The sequence below is a fragment of the Olea europaea genome, chromosome 5 (genome assembly GCF_002742605.1).
Source record: "Olea europaea var. sylvestris chromosome 5, O_europaea_v1, whole genome shotgun sequence".
Taxonomy (NCBI): Eukaryota; Viridiplantae; Streptophyta; class Magnoliopsida; order Lamiales; family Oleaceae; genus Olea; species Olea europaea.
In genome coordinates this window covers 4,990,944-5,004,445 of record NC_036241.1, presented here as the reverse complement: position 1 = coordinate 5,004,445, position 13,502 = coordinate 4,990,944, and the positions used below count along the sequence as shown (strand labels likewise).

At 35.0% G+C, this 13,502-nt stretch overlaps 1 long non-coding RNA gene and 1 pseudogene across 1 annotated transcript; one reads left to right on the top strand and one right to left on the bottom strand.

Moving 5' to 3' along the window:
- LOC111394466 overlaps positions 1-2,967 on the top strand; it is a 9,613-nt pseudogene extending 6,646 nt beyond the window's left edge.
- A 9,629-nt stretch (positions 2,968-12,596) lies between these two features.
- On the bottom strand, positions 12,597-13,502 carry LOC111394936. The gene is made up of 4 exons (XR_002702765.1): positions 13,467-13,502; positions 13,330-13,354; positions 13,148-13,239; positions 12,597-12,956 (listed from the first exon to the last, which is right to left on the bottom strand). It is a non-coding gene; the product is annotated as an uncharacterized LOC111394936 (long non-coding RNA).

The window sequence follows — 13,502 nt, the reverse complement described above, 5'->3', positions numbered from 1 at the left end:
GGCCAGAGCGGCGTCTACATGGACCCGCCTCCAAATTGCAAGCTCGTAGTGCTGGTCCTTTTAAAATTTTAAAGCAGGTTGGTCCAAATGCATATATTGTCGACATTCCATCCCACATTGGTTACCATCATACTTTCAATGTTGAAGACCTTGTAGCTTATAAAGGCCATTTCATTCCCTCAGATGATCCCCTGTTACCTCCTTTTGTGGACCTTGATCCTAATTCTTTGGCCCCCACTAACCCACTACCACCTCTCACAGCACACACAGATAAAATTGATGCTATTTTAGATGAAGAAACTGTGTTCACTAATGATGGAGAGGTTCAGCGCTTCCTTGTTCGTTGGGTTGGTCGACCAGATTCTGATTGTGCATGGATCTCCAGGGAGACACTACAGCATTTGGATCCAGATTTGCTAGAGCTTTATCGGAGTCAGCAGGATCTTCCTTGGCCTAGATCGTCTCCCGTTCACCCGAGGGGAGTTGGTGAGGACACCAGGTTCAGACCGCCACTGACGCATTTCTACAGACGCAGGAAGAAGCTTGCCCAGCCACTCAGCTTATGGTTGGGAGATTGACAGATGCCATGGTGATATAGCCACTCGACAGGGTCGAGTTTTCTCTCCCACCCCGGGAGAATTGATGAGGACATCCAATTTTAATTAATTTTAGCAATTTTAATTATTTTAGTTGGAACTTAGGTTATTTTAATTTCATGGACTTTTGTATTGGGCTTGGCCCTAGGTTTGCATTATTTTTCCAGTATTTAAACCTATCTTACATTGTTATTTGAGTTAATGAATTTGATGAAATAAAAGAGTTGGCTTCAGCCGTTTCTCCTCTCTCCCCGCCTCTGCCTTCTTCTTCTCTTCTCCTCCCCTTCCCTTCTTGTTATTTACTAATTCAGTAATCTCCCTACATCACTAGTATTCTGAATACTCTGATTCACCTTACCAAACATGTCATTGGCATTTAGCAATCTATAACTGATTAAATAATGTGGATACAGGGAACGGGACAGTCTGGGTGCTGGGAAGCACATCCAAGCAGGTGCGAAGAAGGTTGTTATCACTGCTCCAGCAAAAGGTGCTGATATCCCAACTTATGTTGTTGGTGTTAACGAACAGGACTACGATCACGACGTTGCCAACATCATTAGGTTAGTAGTTTTAATGTTGATCGACTAACTATCATCCAATATGCTCATAAATATGCTATGCAATTATGTACCCAATTAAACAATTTTTTTTTGGTGGGTTTTTCAATACAAATTGTTCAAATTTTTTATTTTTTTATTATTTTTATTATTATTCTCCCTTATGCAGCAATGCCTCTTGCACCACCAATTGTTTGGCTCCTTTTGTGAAGGTCGTGGATGAAGAGTTAGGTAAGACTCAAAATTCCTTCTTGGAACACAACACGAAATTAGACATTCCGTCATGGCTAATATCTATCACCAAATAGCATCAATGACAGAATGAGGCTTCATATATGAGGTACTGTAAAAGGTTATTAAGACGATTATAAGAATCATCATTGAACGAGTCTTTTCTACGACGGCTGTTATGATAATCATCAAACTTTAAAGGCTAGCACGAGACTGGACCTCCAATTTCTCTAGTTTGAGTAATTAATGGGGGATTTCCCTTGCATTTTGCAGGCATTGTCAAGGGAACAATGACAACCACTCACTCATACACCGGTGATCAGGTGATTTTCACTGAAAAAATTGTGAACCTAATGAAACAAGTCAACCATTGTTGATTACATTGATTAGTTTTGTCGCAAGAATACAAATTCATTGACATTGATTTTGTTTGCAGAGGCTTCTCGATGCTTTACACAGGGACTTGAGGTGAGCTAGAGCCGCAGCATTGAAAATAGTACCAACTAGCACTGGTGCAGCCAAGGCCGTATCTCTCGTGCTTCCTCAGCTCAAGGGTAAACTCAATGGCACTGCACTCCGTGTGCCAACACCTAACGTGTCTGTTGTGGACCTAGTGGTGAATGTTGAGAAGAAAGGAATCACAGCTGAAGATGTTAATGCAGCTTTCAGGAAGGCAGCTGACGGGCCGTTGAAAAGCATATTGGCAGTATGTGATGTACCTCTCGTTTCAGTCGACTTCCGATGCACCGACGTTTCCTCCACCATAGATTTCTCCTTGACAATGGTCATGGGAGATGACATGGTCAAAGTAGTGGCTTGGTATCTATTTTAATATCAGATGAACCGCCTTATCTAAAAGTTTAAACTATTAGACATGACATATATATATTTATTTAATTTAGTCTTTACGGGGAGCCCAATATATGTGTTGAGATGAGACTTAGAACCCAAGGTCCTTTTTTTTTTTTTTTTTTTGCTCTGATACCATGTAGAAACACATTTTCCTATAACTTAACCTATTAGAGTGGGAACATAATGATTTATCAACTTATTCTTGAACGAGCCCATCAGTGTAGGTTGGATTCAAAGTTTTATAGTCATCAAGACTTGAATATAGAAAATGTGCTTGCTCTAGTACCATGGAAAAGAATTATTCGAGTTCTTGCAGTAGTTCTAATATGATACAAACATGAGAAGTCTTGAGGTGTGATCTGTGTCATGTTTACGTTACTTATGTTTTTATTTTTTGTCTTTGCAGCCAAAGAGTAGTTGATTTGGCTCATCTGGTGGCCTACAAGTGGCCTGGCGTAGCTGCACAAGGAAGAGGCGACCTATTGGAGGATTTTTGAAAGAGAAATCCAGCTGACGAGGAGTGCAAAGTTTATGAAGCTTAAATCTCTGGTTTTTGTAAAATATTAGGATAAAAGGACTCATCCTTTGTTGCTTTCCTCTTGACAGATGAAAGGGGACATAGAAATGTCTATCAGAATATATGTTTAGCTCAAAAATTTTAAATAATTTTTTGTTCTTTACAGAAGTTTGAATTCACAGTTTGCTTTCTGTGTTACATTTAGCCATGATGTAGCAGATTTCATCTATTTTTTTTTTATTTTTTTTCCGTTATTCGTCTTCAGATGAGATTTGAGGCCTCTGAGATTAAATTAGGCATCAAACATGGGTAGCTCGGATTCATGCATCAACACAAAAAGGGTATATGATATATCCTGTGGGCTGTGTGGAAGTCGGCCAGTTGCCCTTGAGTCGAGTTTTAGCTAAAGTAAGCCTATGTGCCAAGCCTTACCGAATGTAGTTGCAAGTGGTGTTCTTCCTAAATTTGATCTACATTGTTGCATATTTGGTACGTTAGACTAGACAGTGTTTGATGATTGATGTTGAATCCTCTATGTGATAAAGAAAGAATTACTAATATTCTTTCATATTACAGGGATGTAGAAATGTTATCAAACTACATTATGTTGTGCACACAAAATCCATATATATCTGTATATGTAACACAATAGATGAATAGAATAAAGCACTCAACACCTTATTATTACAACATATGATCCTGTTTTGGCCCACAATTTACAATCCAGCACAGAAAGAAGGATTTTTACTTCAAAATTGAGATTAACAGTTTCCTCTCATCTAACCTGAGTTTTCACCTTTAAGCTTATTGAATTTTGGCTTCAAAGAAGAGTTAGGAGAGAAATGACTATTTGAAATGAGAGTATTCAATTATTCATGGCTATCTTTGTTTATATAAAATGATGTGTCCATATTATTTAATTGGGTAGACGGTAAATTGGATAGTAAAAGTTGAACAACAGATCTCAACTTATATTTTTCATATTTTATTTATCATGCCACGTATTCTTCATTCGTTAATTGTGAAGTCATGCTTAACAAGCTTTACATTATTATTTTAAGTGTGCTTCAATTACGATTTTTGATGGTGCGGTCTATTTGGTGAATTTGAATACCATATATTCATTTATTTAACAATTTTACCTTCCCGTGGCTCATTCTCGTTGGTGAATTTGAATAACATATATTCATTTATCATGCTCGTTCACCCTTTTCTAGGTTCACGTATATTCTGATAGTTTTTAATTTGAAAAGGTGCTGACTTGTAATGATACAGGTTCGTATGGAACAAGCTCTCACGTTGATCGATATTCTCGCTACTGATTGACATAAATTTTATTTATAACAGTTAATAAATCAAATGATTTGACATTTGTATCGTATTTTGGCCTTCTATCTGTAAATAATGGGAATAAGGAGTTGAATGAATTTTACATACACGTATCTGATTTCACAGACGAGCATGTGCCTTATCACTATCACCACCCTTTGGTCCTCTACTTACATTGTCGTCACACCCATCTTATGGTAACAATGAATGACTCAATTCTGTCACAAACGGAAAATTTACTTTTATAGCACCTATTGGTTGTCCCACACCATCCAAATCGCCGTATCTCTAAACTTCCGTACATAACATGGGAGTAGATGAACTTCGGGGGTTGTGCACATGATTGATTGAAGATCTTCCTAAGTCGATCCAGGACACATGCAAAGACTTTCTTAGCGAACTCAAGGAAGCAATGCTCCCAACCTTTATAGCCTCCAACAATTTGTCAAAGGAATCAAAATCTATAATTAAGGCAATAAATTTCGATTATTTTGTGTCTAGCAAGGGTTATTCTATTGTGACAGGGCTGGTGACAGGCCTTGCTAACAAGGGGTCACCCCAGCCCTTGATCTAAGCCTGTCCCCAGCCCTGTCAATGTAGCAAAACTCGTCTAGCAATCCAACTCAAAAGTATAGCAAAAGGGCAAGCTTTATTTTCAATTTCTTCTACCTCGATCTCGGAGAGTGAAAATCACAGCATTATAGACACTTGTGTTTTGAAAAAGACTCTTGGCAAAAATCAATTGATTTACTATATAAATCTCTTCCTCCTCCTCCTCCTCCTCCTCCTCCAATCCAGCCTATTTCAAAAAGTTTTCGGCATTGGAACAAACTATGGCACGGTCAAGAACGACCTCATTTCACCGAAGAGGGTGACTCAGCTACTCCAATCCATCCTCATTGATATAGGACTTGAATCCTTTTCCTATACTGGCATTGACCTTGTTGTAGCAGTAGAAAACTCCCATGTTCCAAACATAAGTGTCAACCCTTTGGCAACAAATTAATGGTTCGCCTCTTGGGTTTTGCACTTCGTTCTGGCCATTTGTCGAGTTCTTAGCAAATACCGGTGCACCAATCATGGTGAATGCATATCCATATTTCAGCTATCGCAACAATCCAACCTGAGTCAATCTAGAATATGCCTTATTTGGCAATGCAACCGCGGTCCATGATCCTAAAGGAAACATGTACAGATTAGATGCACAAATCAATGCACTAGGATTCGAAACCGATCGATCAAGATCATGGTTTCAGAATCCAGGTGGCCACCAAAGAGCGATATTGCAGCAACAACAGAAAATGCAAGAACCTATTGTTTCATTGTTTCATCAAAAACTTGACACGTGCACTGAAGTTGAGACTTTTATTCAATACCATATTGGACGGAATTGTGCACTTATTTAAATTTTGTTCAACGCTACTCGATTATAATATTTTCTAATTATTTTTCTTCCCCACTTTTTTTTCTCTGGGCAGGATTATGGAAACTGTCAATATGCACACCACCAGCGACAGAGAAGTAGAGAATCAAGAACAGAAATGAAACATGAAATTGCATAAAATGTATTCTTGTCCTAATATTAATTTATGCTATTAAGCATTTGATATAACTTTGTTAAAAAAAATTTTTTTTTTTTAAGTAATCAAACTTCAATTTTGATCATACATTTTATAAATTCTACAACTTTTTATTATTTTTTTAACTACACATTTCTTCGATCTTTATCAAAATATACTAAAAAATTTATCAATTAACCCCTAAAGTTTTTTCTTGCACCCTTTTGTTCTTATTCATTTATTCCTTCTTGCACCCTTTCTTTTGTTCAAAAAGATGTTTATTTATTTATTTTTTTTTTTTACAGGGTAACCCGCAGTCGCTACCATTCGGGTGTACACTGAGTAAGCCCTCGGACTGATGCAATAGTCTGCAAATCACGCCAACCAGATAAACTACACTAGGCAAACCCTGTGCGACATACTCAACCGAGAAAGTGTTGATAGGGAGAATCGAACTTGTGATCAAAGGCTTCCGCGCTCACCTATTCTACCAATTCGTCCACCTCATGAAGGGTAAAAGTTTGTTCTCTTTATTGAGCCAAGAGTAGTTGTTTGGACTTTTGTGGTAATAAAAGTCGAAAAGAGTTGTCCGATAAAAGGGCCAATATATTTCAATTTTAATGGGTATACAATTTAGGAATTTACCGGCATTCTACAAGGCACTCACATAGGGCTGACCTCACACGGGACCCCCATGTAATAAAACAAAAATGGCCATCAAAATACTAACCCCACCCCATTATGAGATGTCTGTAGGAGGTCTGCAAAATTTTACCCTATACATTCAACAAGACTCGGCATATTTTGAGACACTGTCTTATGCCTTCTAAACTATAATAATATCACACTTTTTCAAGTTTAAAAAAATAATATGTACCTTTATTATTTTTTAACAAAAGATCAAATCAAACAAAATTATTGAGTTGAAAATCTAAGTAAGTATATACTACCTCATATGCCCATTTATTCAGATTTGGTAGTGGGACTCATCGTTTGAATAATGTTATCTCGCATCAGTAGTGCTAGAGCACCAGATAAAGTTGAGATCTACTGTTCAACTTGTTATCTATCCAATGATTTATTCACACAATCACTTTAAATTAATATGTCCAACTTTTCTCTCACGGGCACTTGTGCTCAAAAATATGTGTAAAATAATGTGTCAGTTTATAATTGGTGGGCAACAAGTTGAATAACCAATTTTGGACCGCAAATCTCAACTCCGTCAACTAGATGACTACACTATATATAATTAATTAAATAAATCATGTGACTTTAAATTAAATGAATCTATCATTTAATACAATATAATTAACATCAATAGTGATGAATAACATTATTCACAGTGTTTATTGCTAGAAAGAAATAAGAAAAAGATACATTGTAATTTATTGATGGAAGAAAGATGTATTAATAGATAATTATTGCAGAAATTACTTGCAAACACGTTTTCACTTGAACGAGTTATTTAGATATTACATTAAACGTTAAGGTAATCTACCATTGGCTAGATCTGGTTTAAAATGTTAAAATCTTTTCTATGAGCCAATCATTTTTTTGAAGAAATAGAGACCTTCAGCGTAATCTGACCTTAAATATAACAAGAGGATTTCTGGCAACTTTAGTAAGGGGGATTTTCCCCCTTTTATTTATTTATTTATTTTTTTTTTGGCATCGGGATTTAGACTATACTGAAAATATTAAATAAGAAATTAAGAAGCATACTATATATTCCTGTAAAATTTAACTTTGCATGCTAAACATGCTAACTGTTGGAATGCGAACGCAAAATTATACAAAAATTAAAAAATTCTTTAATTCAATAAACAAAATCGTCTAGATATCAACGCATATGTTATCAAGAATAAAAGATTCGAACATTTACTTAAATTCGATGGTCAATTCGTAAATTAATTCTAAATCACGAACTTCCAACTTTTTAATTCCAAAAACTTGATACTTCAAACCTCCAAGTCTTTTATGTCATTCTCTAAAATCAAGACTATACCAATAGGTGAGCACATTCTTTTAATTAAATCAAGACACTAATTCTAAAACTAGATAATCAATAAAAACAAGAAAAATAATTTTTGTTTTCTTTTTTCTCTCTCCCTAAATTTGAACACTATGTAATTATATATTATGATTGTTATACAATCCCATATGAGTCTAGTTTCTATCTAATCTCTATTTACCGAAATAGAATAGTTACAATTCTTGTACAATAATAATTCCACATTTAAATAAGAGTTCTAATTAAAATACAAGTAAGAGTTTTAATTAAAGTTCAAATCCAATTAGTTTATATTTAATTACATGTATAGTCCTAAAATTTCAATTATAATTATAATTAAGTTTACAACTTTCACAATAATTACAACTAAGTACAAAACTTTATTGTAATTACAATTAAGCACAAAACTATTATAATTATCGTAGTTAAGTTCGAATACTTTACAAAGCTACTAAGACTTGATCAGACATATATTATCAAAACTCCAATAATTAGATAATGTCTTGTCGATCTTAGACTACCCAATCTAATTATTAGTTTTTGATTTTTTCACTAAAAGCAAAATATTAAACTCTTGAAATATATAAGATCACAGAAGAAAATAAATATGTAATATTTTTTCTCTGACTTGCCGTATATGTATTTTATTCCCATACGAAATTCGATAATTAAGTATGAGTATAAATTATTAGTTTGTCCTTCTAATTATTCTCACTAATTTAAGTACTATTTTCTTCAACGGTTCCATGAGCTAATCACAGATGTCGAAATTTAGTCATCACTAACCACTGAGATCAGATTTTAACCATTCAACAGAAAATACTTAAATAGTCACTCTACCCATTTTTCAAGGTGACAGTTCTCGACACGAATTCATGTTCTCTATTCCTTTCATTCTCGAGTTCCAACTCATCGAGATATTTAACCAATCAAATTGATCTCATTCATTGATGAATCAAATAACCATTAAAATCACGAAAAGATATACATAATCCTGTCAATAGATTTAGATGAAATTCACAGGTATCAAGTGAAATTTAATTTTCAACACGGTCATACTATATAATTAAATTTGACACGCGGTACGTTCAATGCACTCCAAGTATACTAGTGTCACATTTAACTATTTCGGTAATAAGGACAAATCACAAACCTAAATAGTGAATCGATCAATACTACAATATTTCGTTATTAGTGTCAACCCTTATACAATGGTTGTGAACAATTTATTTATAATCAAAATATAAGTTGTTTCATACTATACTTCTCAACAAAAGTACCCAATCTATATTATCACAAGTGATTGTAGGCACTTTAATTCGTATGCTCTATAATAAATAAATGCAATAAACAAATAAAATCACAATTTATTTCCTATAAATAATTATTTTATCATAGTAAAATATACTATATAGGCACACAATCCAACACTAACATACATGTTTCTTGGTGGAATTCTGTTCAAACTCGAAAGTCGACATTAAGCTAAGAAGAAGATATTGATAAGTGTATTTTTGCAAACTTATTTAATACTTAAATTAAATTTATTATTGATTAAATAAGTGAACTTCTAATTATCTAATTTATGATTTTATAGGCAAAAATCACTCAAATGAAAGAGAACATGGCAAAATGAGGGGAAATGGACTAAAAGTGTGCAAGTTTGTGAAGTAGGGGACCAAAGTGCACAATTACCAAAAGTTGAGGACCTTGGAATGAAATTTATGAAGGGCTTGATCGAAAGAAAAGTCAAAATCTAAGGACCAAATTATATAAAATCAAAGTTGGAGGATCAGGCATGCAATCTTTGGGGACCAAACTAAGAGAGAGAGAGAGAGTGCTAAGGTGTGCGCTTGAGTTTGAAAAGGACTTGTGTGCACATTTTAATTTCTTCAAGGCCTCTTCTTGCAATTTGGATGAGATGATTTTTATACTTTTTAAACACTATTTTTACACTTTTATGCTATTCTTCTTCATTTTTCTTTTCTTTCTTTTCTTTCTTCATTCTTTTTGTCTTTCATTTTTCTTGGATTTTGGGGAACAAGAAAGGCAAGGAGAATACATCAAGGAAGGTGGAGAAATATTTGGGGACTCAAGTTTAATCTATGGCAATCTTGAAGATTCCAACCAAAAATGGGGGTTTCACTTTTATCTTGAATTTACTCCATTATTTTCTTCCATTTGTGATGTATTGTATGAAATATTTTCCTTTTCATCATTTCTATAACATGGGCAAGATTATTGTGTTGAGATTTATGGTTGGAGTTTAATTTTGTTTTGTTAATTTCACTATTTACTTTTTAATGTTAAAATCTTGTTTCCATGTATATCTATTATTGTATTAGCGAATGATTATGTTTTGTGATTTGTAAATCATTTGAAAGAAGATTGTGCATTTTAAACCAAATAATACAAAGCCTAAGCTTGTGTAGGGAATAGATATATATCCATAATCCTAGGTGGTCCATTGAACTATTTTCACAAAAATTTAATGAGGTTATTTGGTTTTAATCGACGTAGAGACATAGTAGGATAAACTAATCAATTAGGATTAATTTCACACAAGAACGATAATTAACTAAAATTGAAAATTTGGGTCTAACATCGTAAACGAGTAATTTATTAATTGGCTTGTAGAAAACTTAATTAGACGACGGTTAAGCAAAATCATAAGTCTCAACCACGTTTTCCTCCAAAATTTTCAAGTGCTTTTATTTTCTTATTTTATAGACTTTTAGTTATTTTCCTTATTTTCGAAAATCATAATTTTATTGTGTGTTTGTTTTCATTGTTAGAATTAAATTGACTAAAGTTGTGTAATCAAAAGTATTCCTCGAGGGATCAACAACTCAGACTCAAAAAGTATACTTTATTACTTAAATGCACAGTGCACCTGCGATATATGATTTCAGCAAAGGTATATCGATGACGATGATGCTTCTAGGAGACATTCTGATAGACTCCTATCAACGTAGAAGGACCTAGAAGTATTGAGAAGCTTATTCAGTTATAGTAGATTCAGTTAGGAGCAAGGGTATTTTGGGGAATAATTGTGTGATTAGTTGCCTATAAATGTAACGGAGGAGGGATTGGGATATGGAGTCAGAGAATTAGTTATTGAGTTAAGGGGAGAGATCTAAGGATCTCGAATGCTTAGAAGTATTCTTTCAATTTCTGTAATCGTCCTTTTTTTCAATCAAAAAGTCATTTATTTAACATTTGGACTTGTTCTTTCAAGCGGTAATCTATCAAATGTATTAGAGCACTATCCTGGAGATGATATCTGAGACATTACTTCTGATGAAGAAAATGAATTAGAAGATCGGGTTAGTAATTTGGAAGTGAAGCTTGAGAAAATGAATTTAGAAATAAGAGAGGAAATAGGAGCCATGAAATCTGATTTTCACAAGGCCATGACATCAATGTTGGAGAAACTGGAAGCAATGATTCACAAGTTGGATGGACAGGAGCGAGCCCGAGAGGAGAAGTGGATAATAGAGAACTCGCTAGAACCTACCTTAAATGTTGAAATCCCTTCAAAGTTTGACGAGACAAGGGATAATATTGTGGATCCGAAAATTTCACTCATCATCAATGAAGCAGAAGAACGAACAGTTGGAAGGAGTTGTCATGAGGAGTCAGGGGAAGTAGAAAACTACAGTCGACAATGGAATCGTCGGTTTCCCTTGGTGGTAATTCCGCCGGCTGGCTTTTTGGAGAGGAGAGGATCTTCGACTTGAATCAGATCTCGAATTGGAGGGGAAATTGAAGCCGCTACAATTTGTTTCAAACTGAAGGCAGTGGCTCCGTATCATGAGGACGGAAGCAGGCAGCCATGGAGGTGGGAGAATGTGGAAGTTCTATTGCAGGCGACACCAGATGAATTACCGAATGGAGATTTAGTCAATGGGCTGAAGCAATTGGTTAGTGCTGGAATCAAAAGTCTTAATTCAAAGGGATTGGGCCAAATTCCCAAAGGGCCATAAAACGGTCACACTCAAGTTACGACTCATATAAGACCAAGACAAACACCCATAGCCCAAATTCAAACTCTCAATTTATTCCAGTCCACCCATTGAATCCAGTAGAGATCGGTCCAAAGTCCACGACAATCACCACACTCAAATCTAGTGTTTTCAGATTGATTGCCATCGCAATGCTCCAGCCGGTGATAGCAAATAGAGGGTTGCCACCGTTTAAAAAGTTGAACGAAGTTGATTTTCAGAGGAAAGGGCGGAAGGGGCTTGCAGTTAGCTTTCCGCTTATCGCGACGAGTCGAGTTCAAGACAGAAACATTTTGTGGCCAGGGGCAACTGGCTTCAGAGTTGTGGTGGATACTATACTTATGTTAGTCACTCAATCAAGTAAGTCCATCCATTTCAAAGGGCAAACATTTCCCTTTTCCGCAATGATCGTGACCAGAGTTTTTGCAAAGGAAATCGTGTAGTTGTATGATGAATTCAACAACTTACACCTTGAGGATAAAGTGGATTTCGAGGGGCGAGTAATGATATACTCCTATCAAAGTGGAAGGACCTAAAAGAATTGAGAACCTTATTCAATTAGGGTAGACTCAATTAGGGACGGGTATTTTGGAAAATAATGATGTGATTAGTTGCTTATAAATGTAATGGGGGAGGGATTGGGATATGGAGTCAGAGAATTAGTTGTTGAGTTACAGGGAGAGATCTAAACCCCTCGAATGCTTAGAATTATTCTTTCAATTTCCGTAATCATCCTTTTTTTCATCAAAAAGTCATTTTTTCAACATTTCGACTTGTTCTTTCAAGCGGTATCCTATCACATTCAAATGCACGATCCATCCAAATACCGTCTTAATCTCCTGCAGCGTGTTCGATGCTATCAAATAGGAAAAACAATTAAAAGTCTCTCAGATAACTAGGTATATCTTTTCTCCATAATGTGCAAAGCACGAGAAATCAGAAATGTGTATGTATTTTTCAAGAATTTGCATGCACAAACGCATAACAAAGACAATCAATGCAAAACTTTCTCGTTAAGTCGCTAACTTGTAACTGAAATTTTAGTTTACAAGTCATCATAATATGCTTCTAGAACAACAACAATCGGGAGAACAAAGTAATGCATGGGTAAAATGAAGGAATCTTCCGCCATCATAAATAAAAAGGAATTAAGGAGGAAAAACAATCACAAATTCAAAAGTTCGCCTGTAGAAGAGTCGCAAGTCTGCAAATGTTTTCCTATGTAAACATTATGCAGACTTATAGTTCTGTGTCTCTGTATTCTTCCTCATCGTCGCCAGCATTTTGGTAATCACTGTACATAGAAGTTGTTAGATATGAAGTTAGTTCTTTTCTATTGATAAATCGCCAAACTTTAAAACGTCATACAAGACAAAAAAATAAATTACATCAGAATACAACATCTGTGTCCTTCCCAACAAACTTCGTTTCATGTTAAAGCAGAATTCTTTGGATTCAGAAATTATGGTTTACAGTTGAAATTACCTTGTCTGCTTACAGTATCTGCCGAGGTCTTGGCATAAAACCTTGCCTACTTCGCCAACTTTAATGGACCCTTTCTTTATCAATTCTGAAAACTGATTTCACAAATAACAAGGCCTATGTTAGTAATCCTTGCTAAAAATACTCCAAAAAAAAGGACAGAAAATCAGGAGAGAATGACTCACGTCATCTTCAGTTTCCTCAAGTAACCTAGCCATATAGGAAAAACAGATTAATATTCATTTCATTTTGTGAATTCCAAGGTTCTTAAGAGCAATAATCACAAGAATTCCACGACAAGCTAAATTATACTATATCTCACCTTCCACAAAAAGTTGAAATATCTTTTGAATGTGCC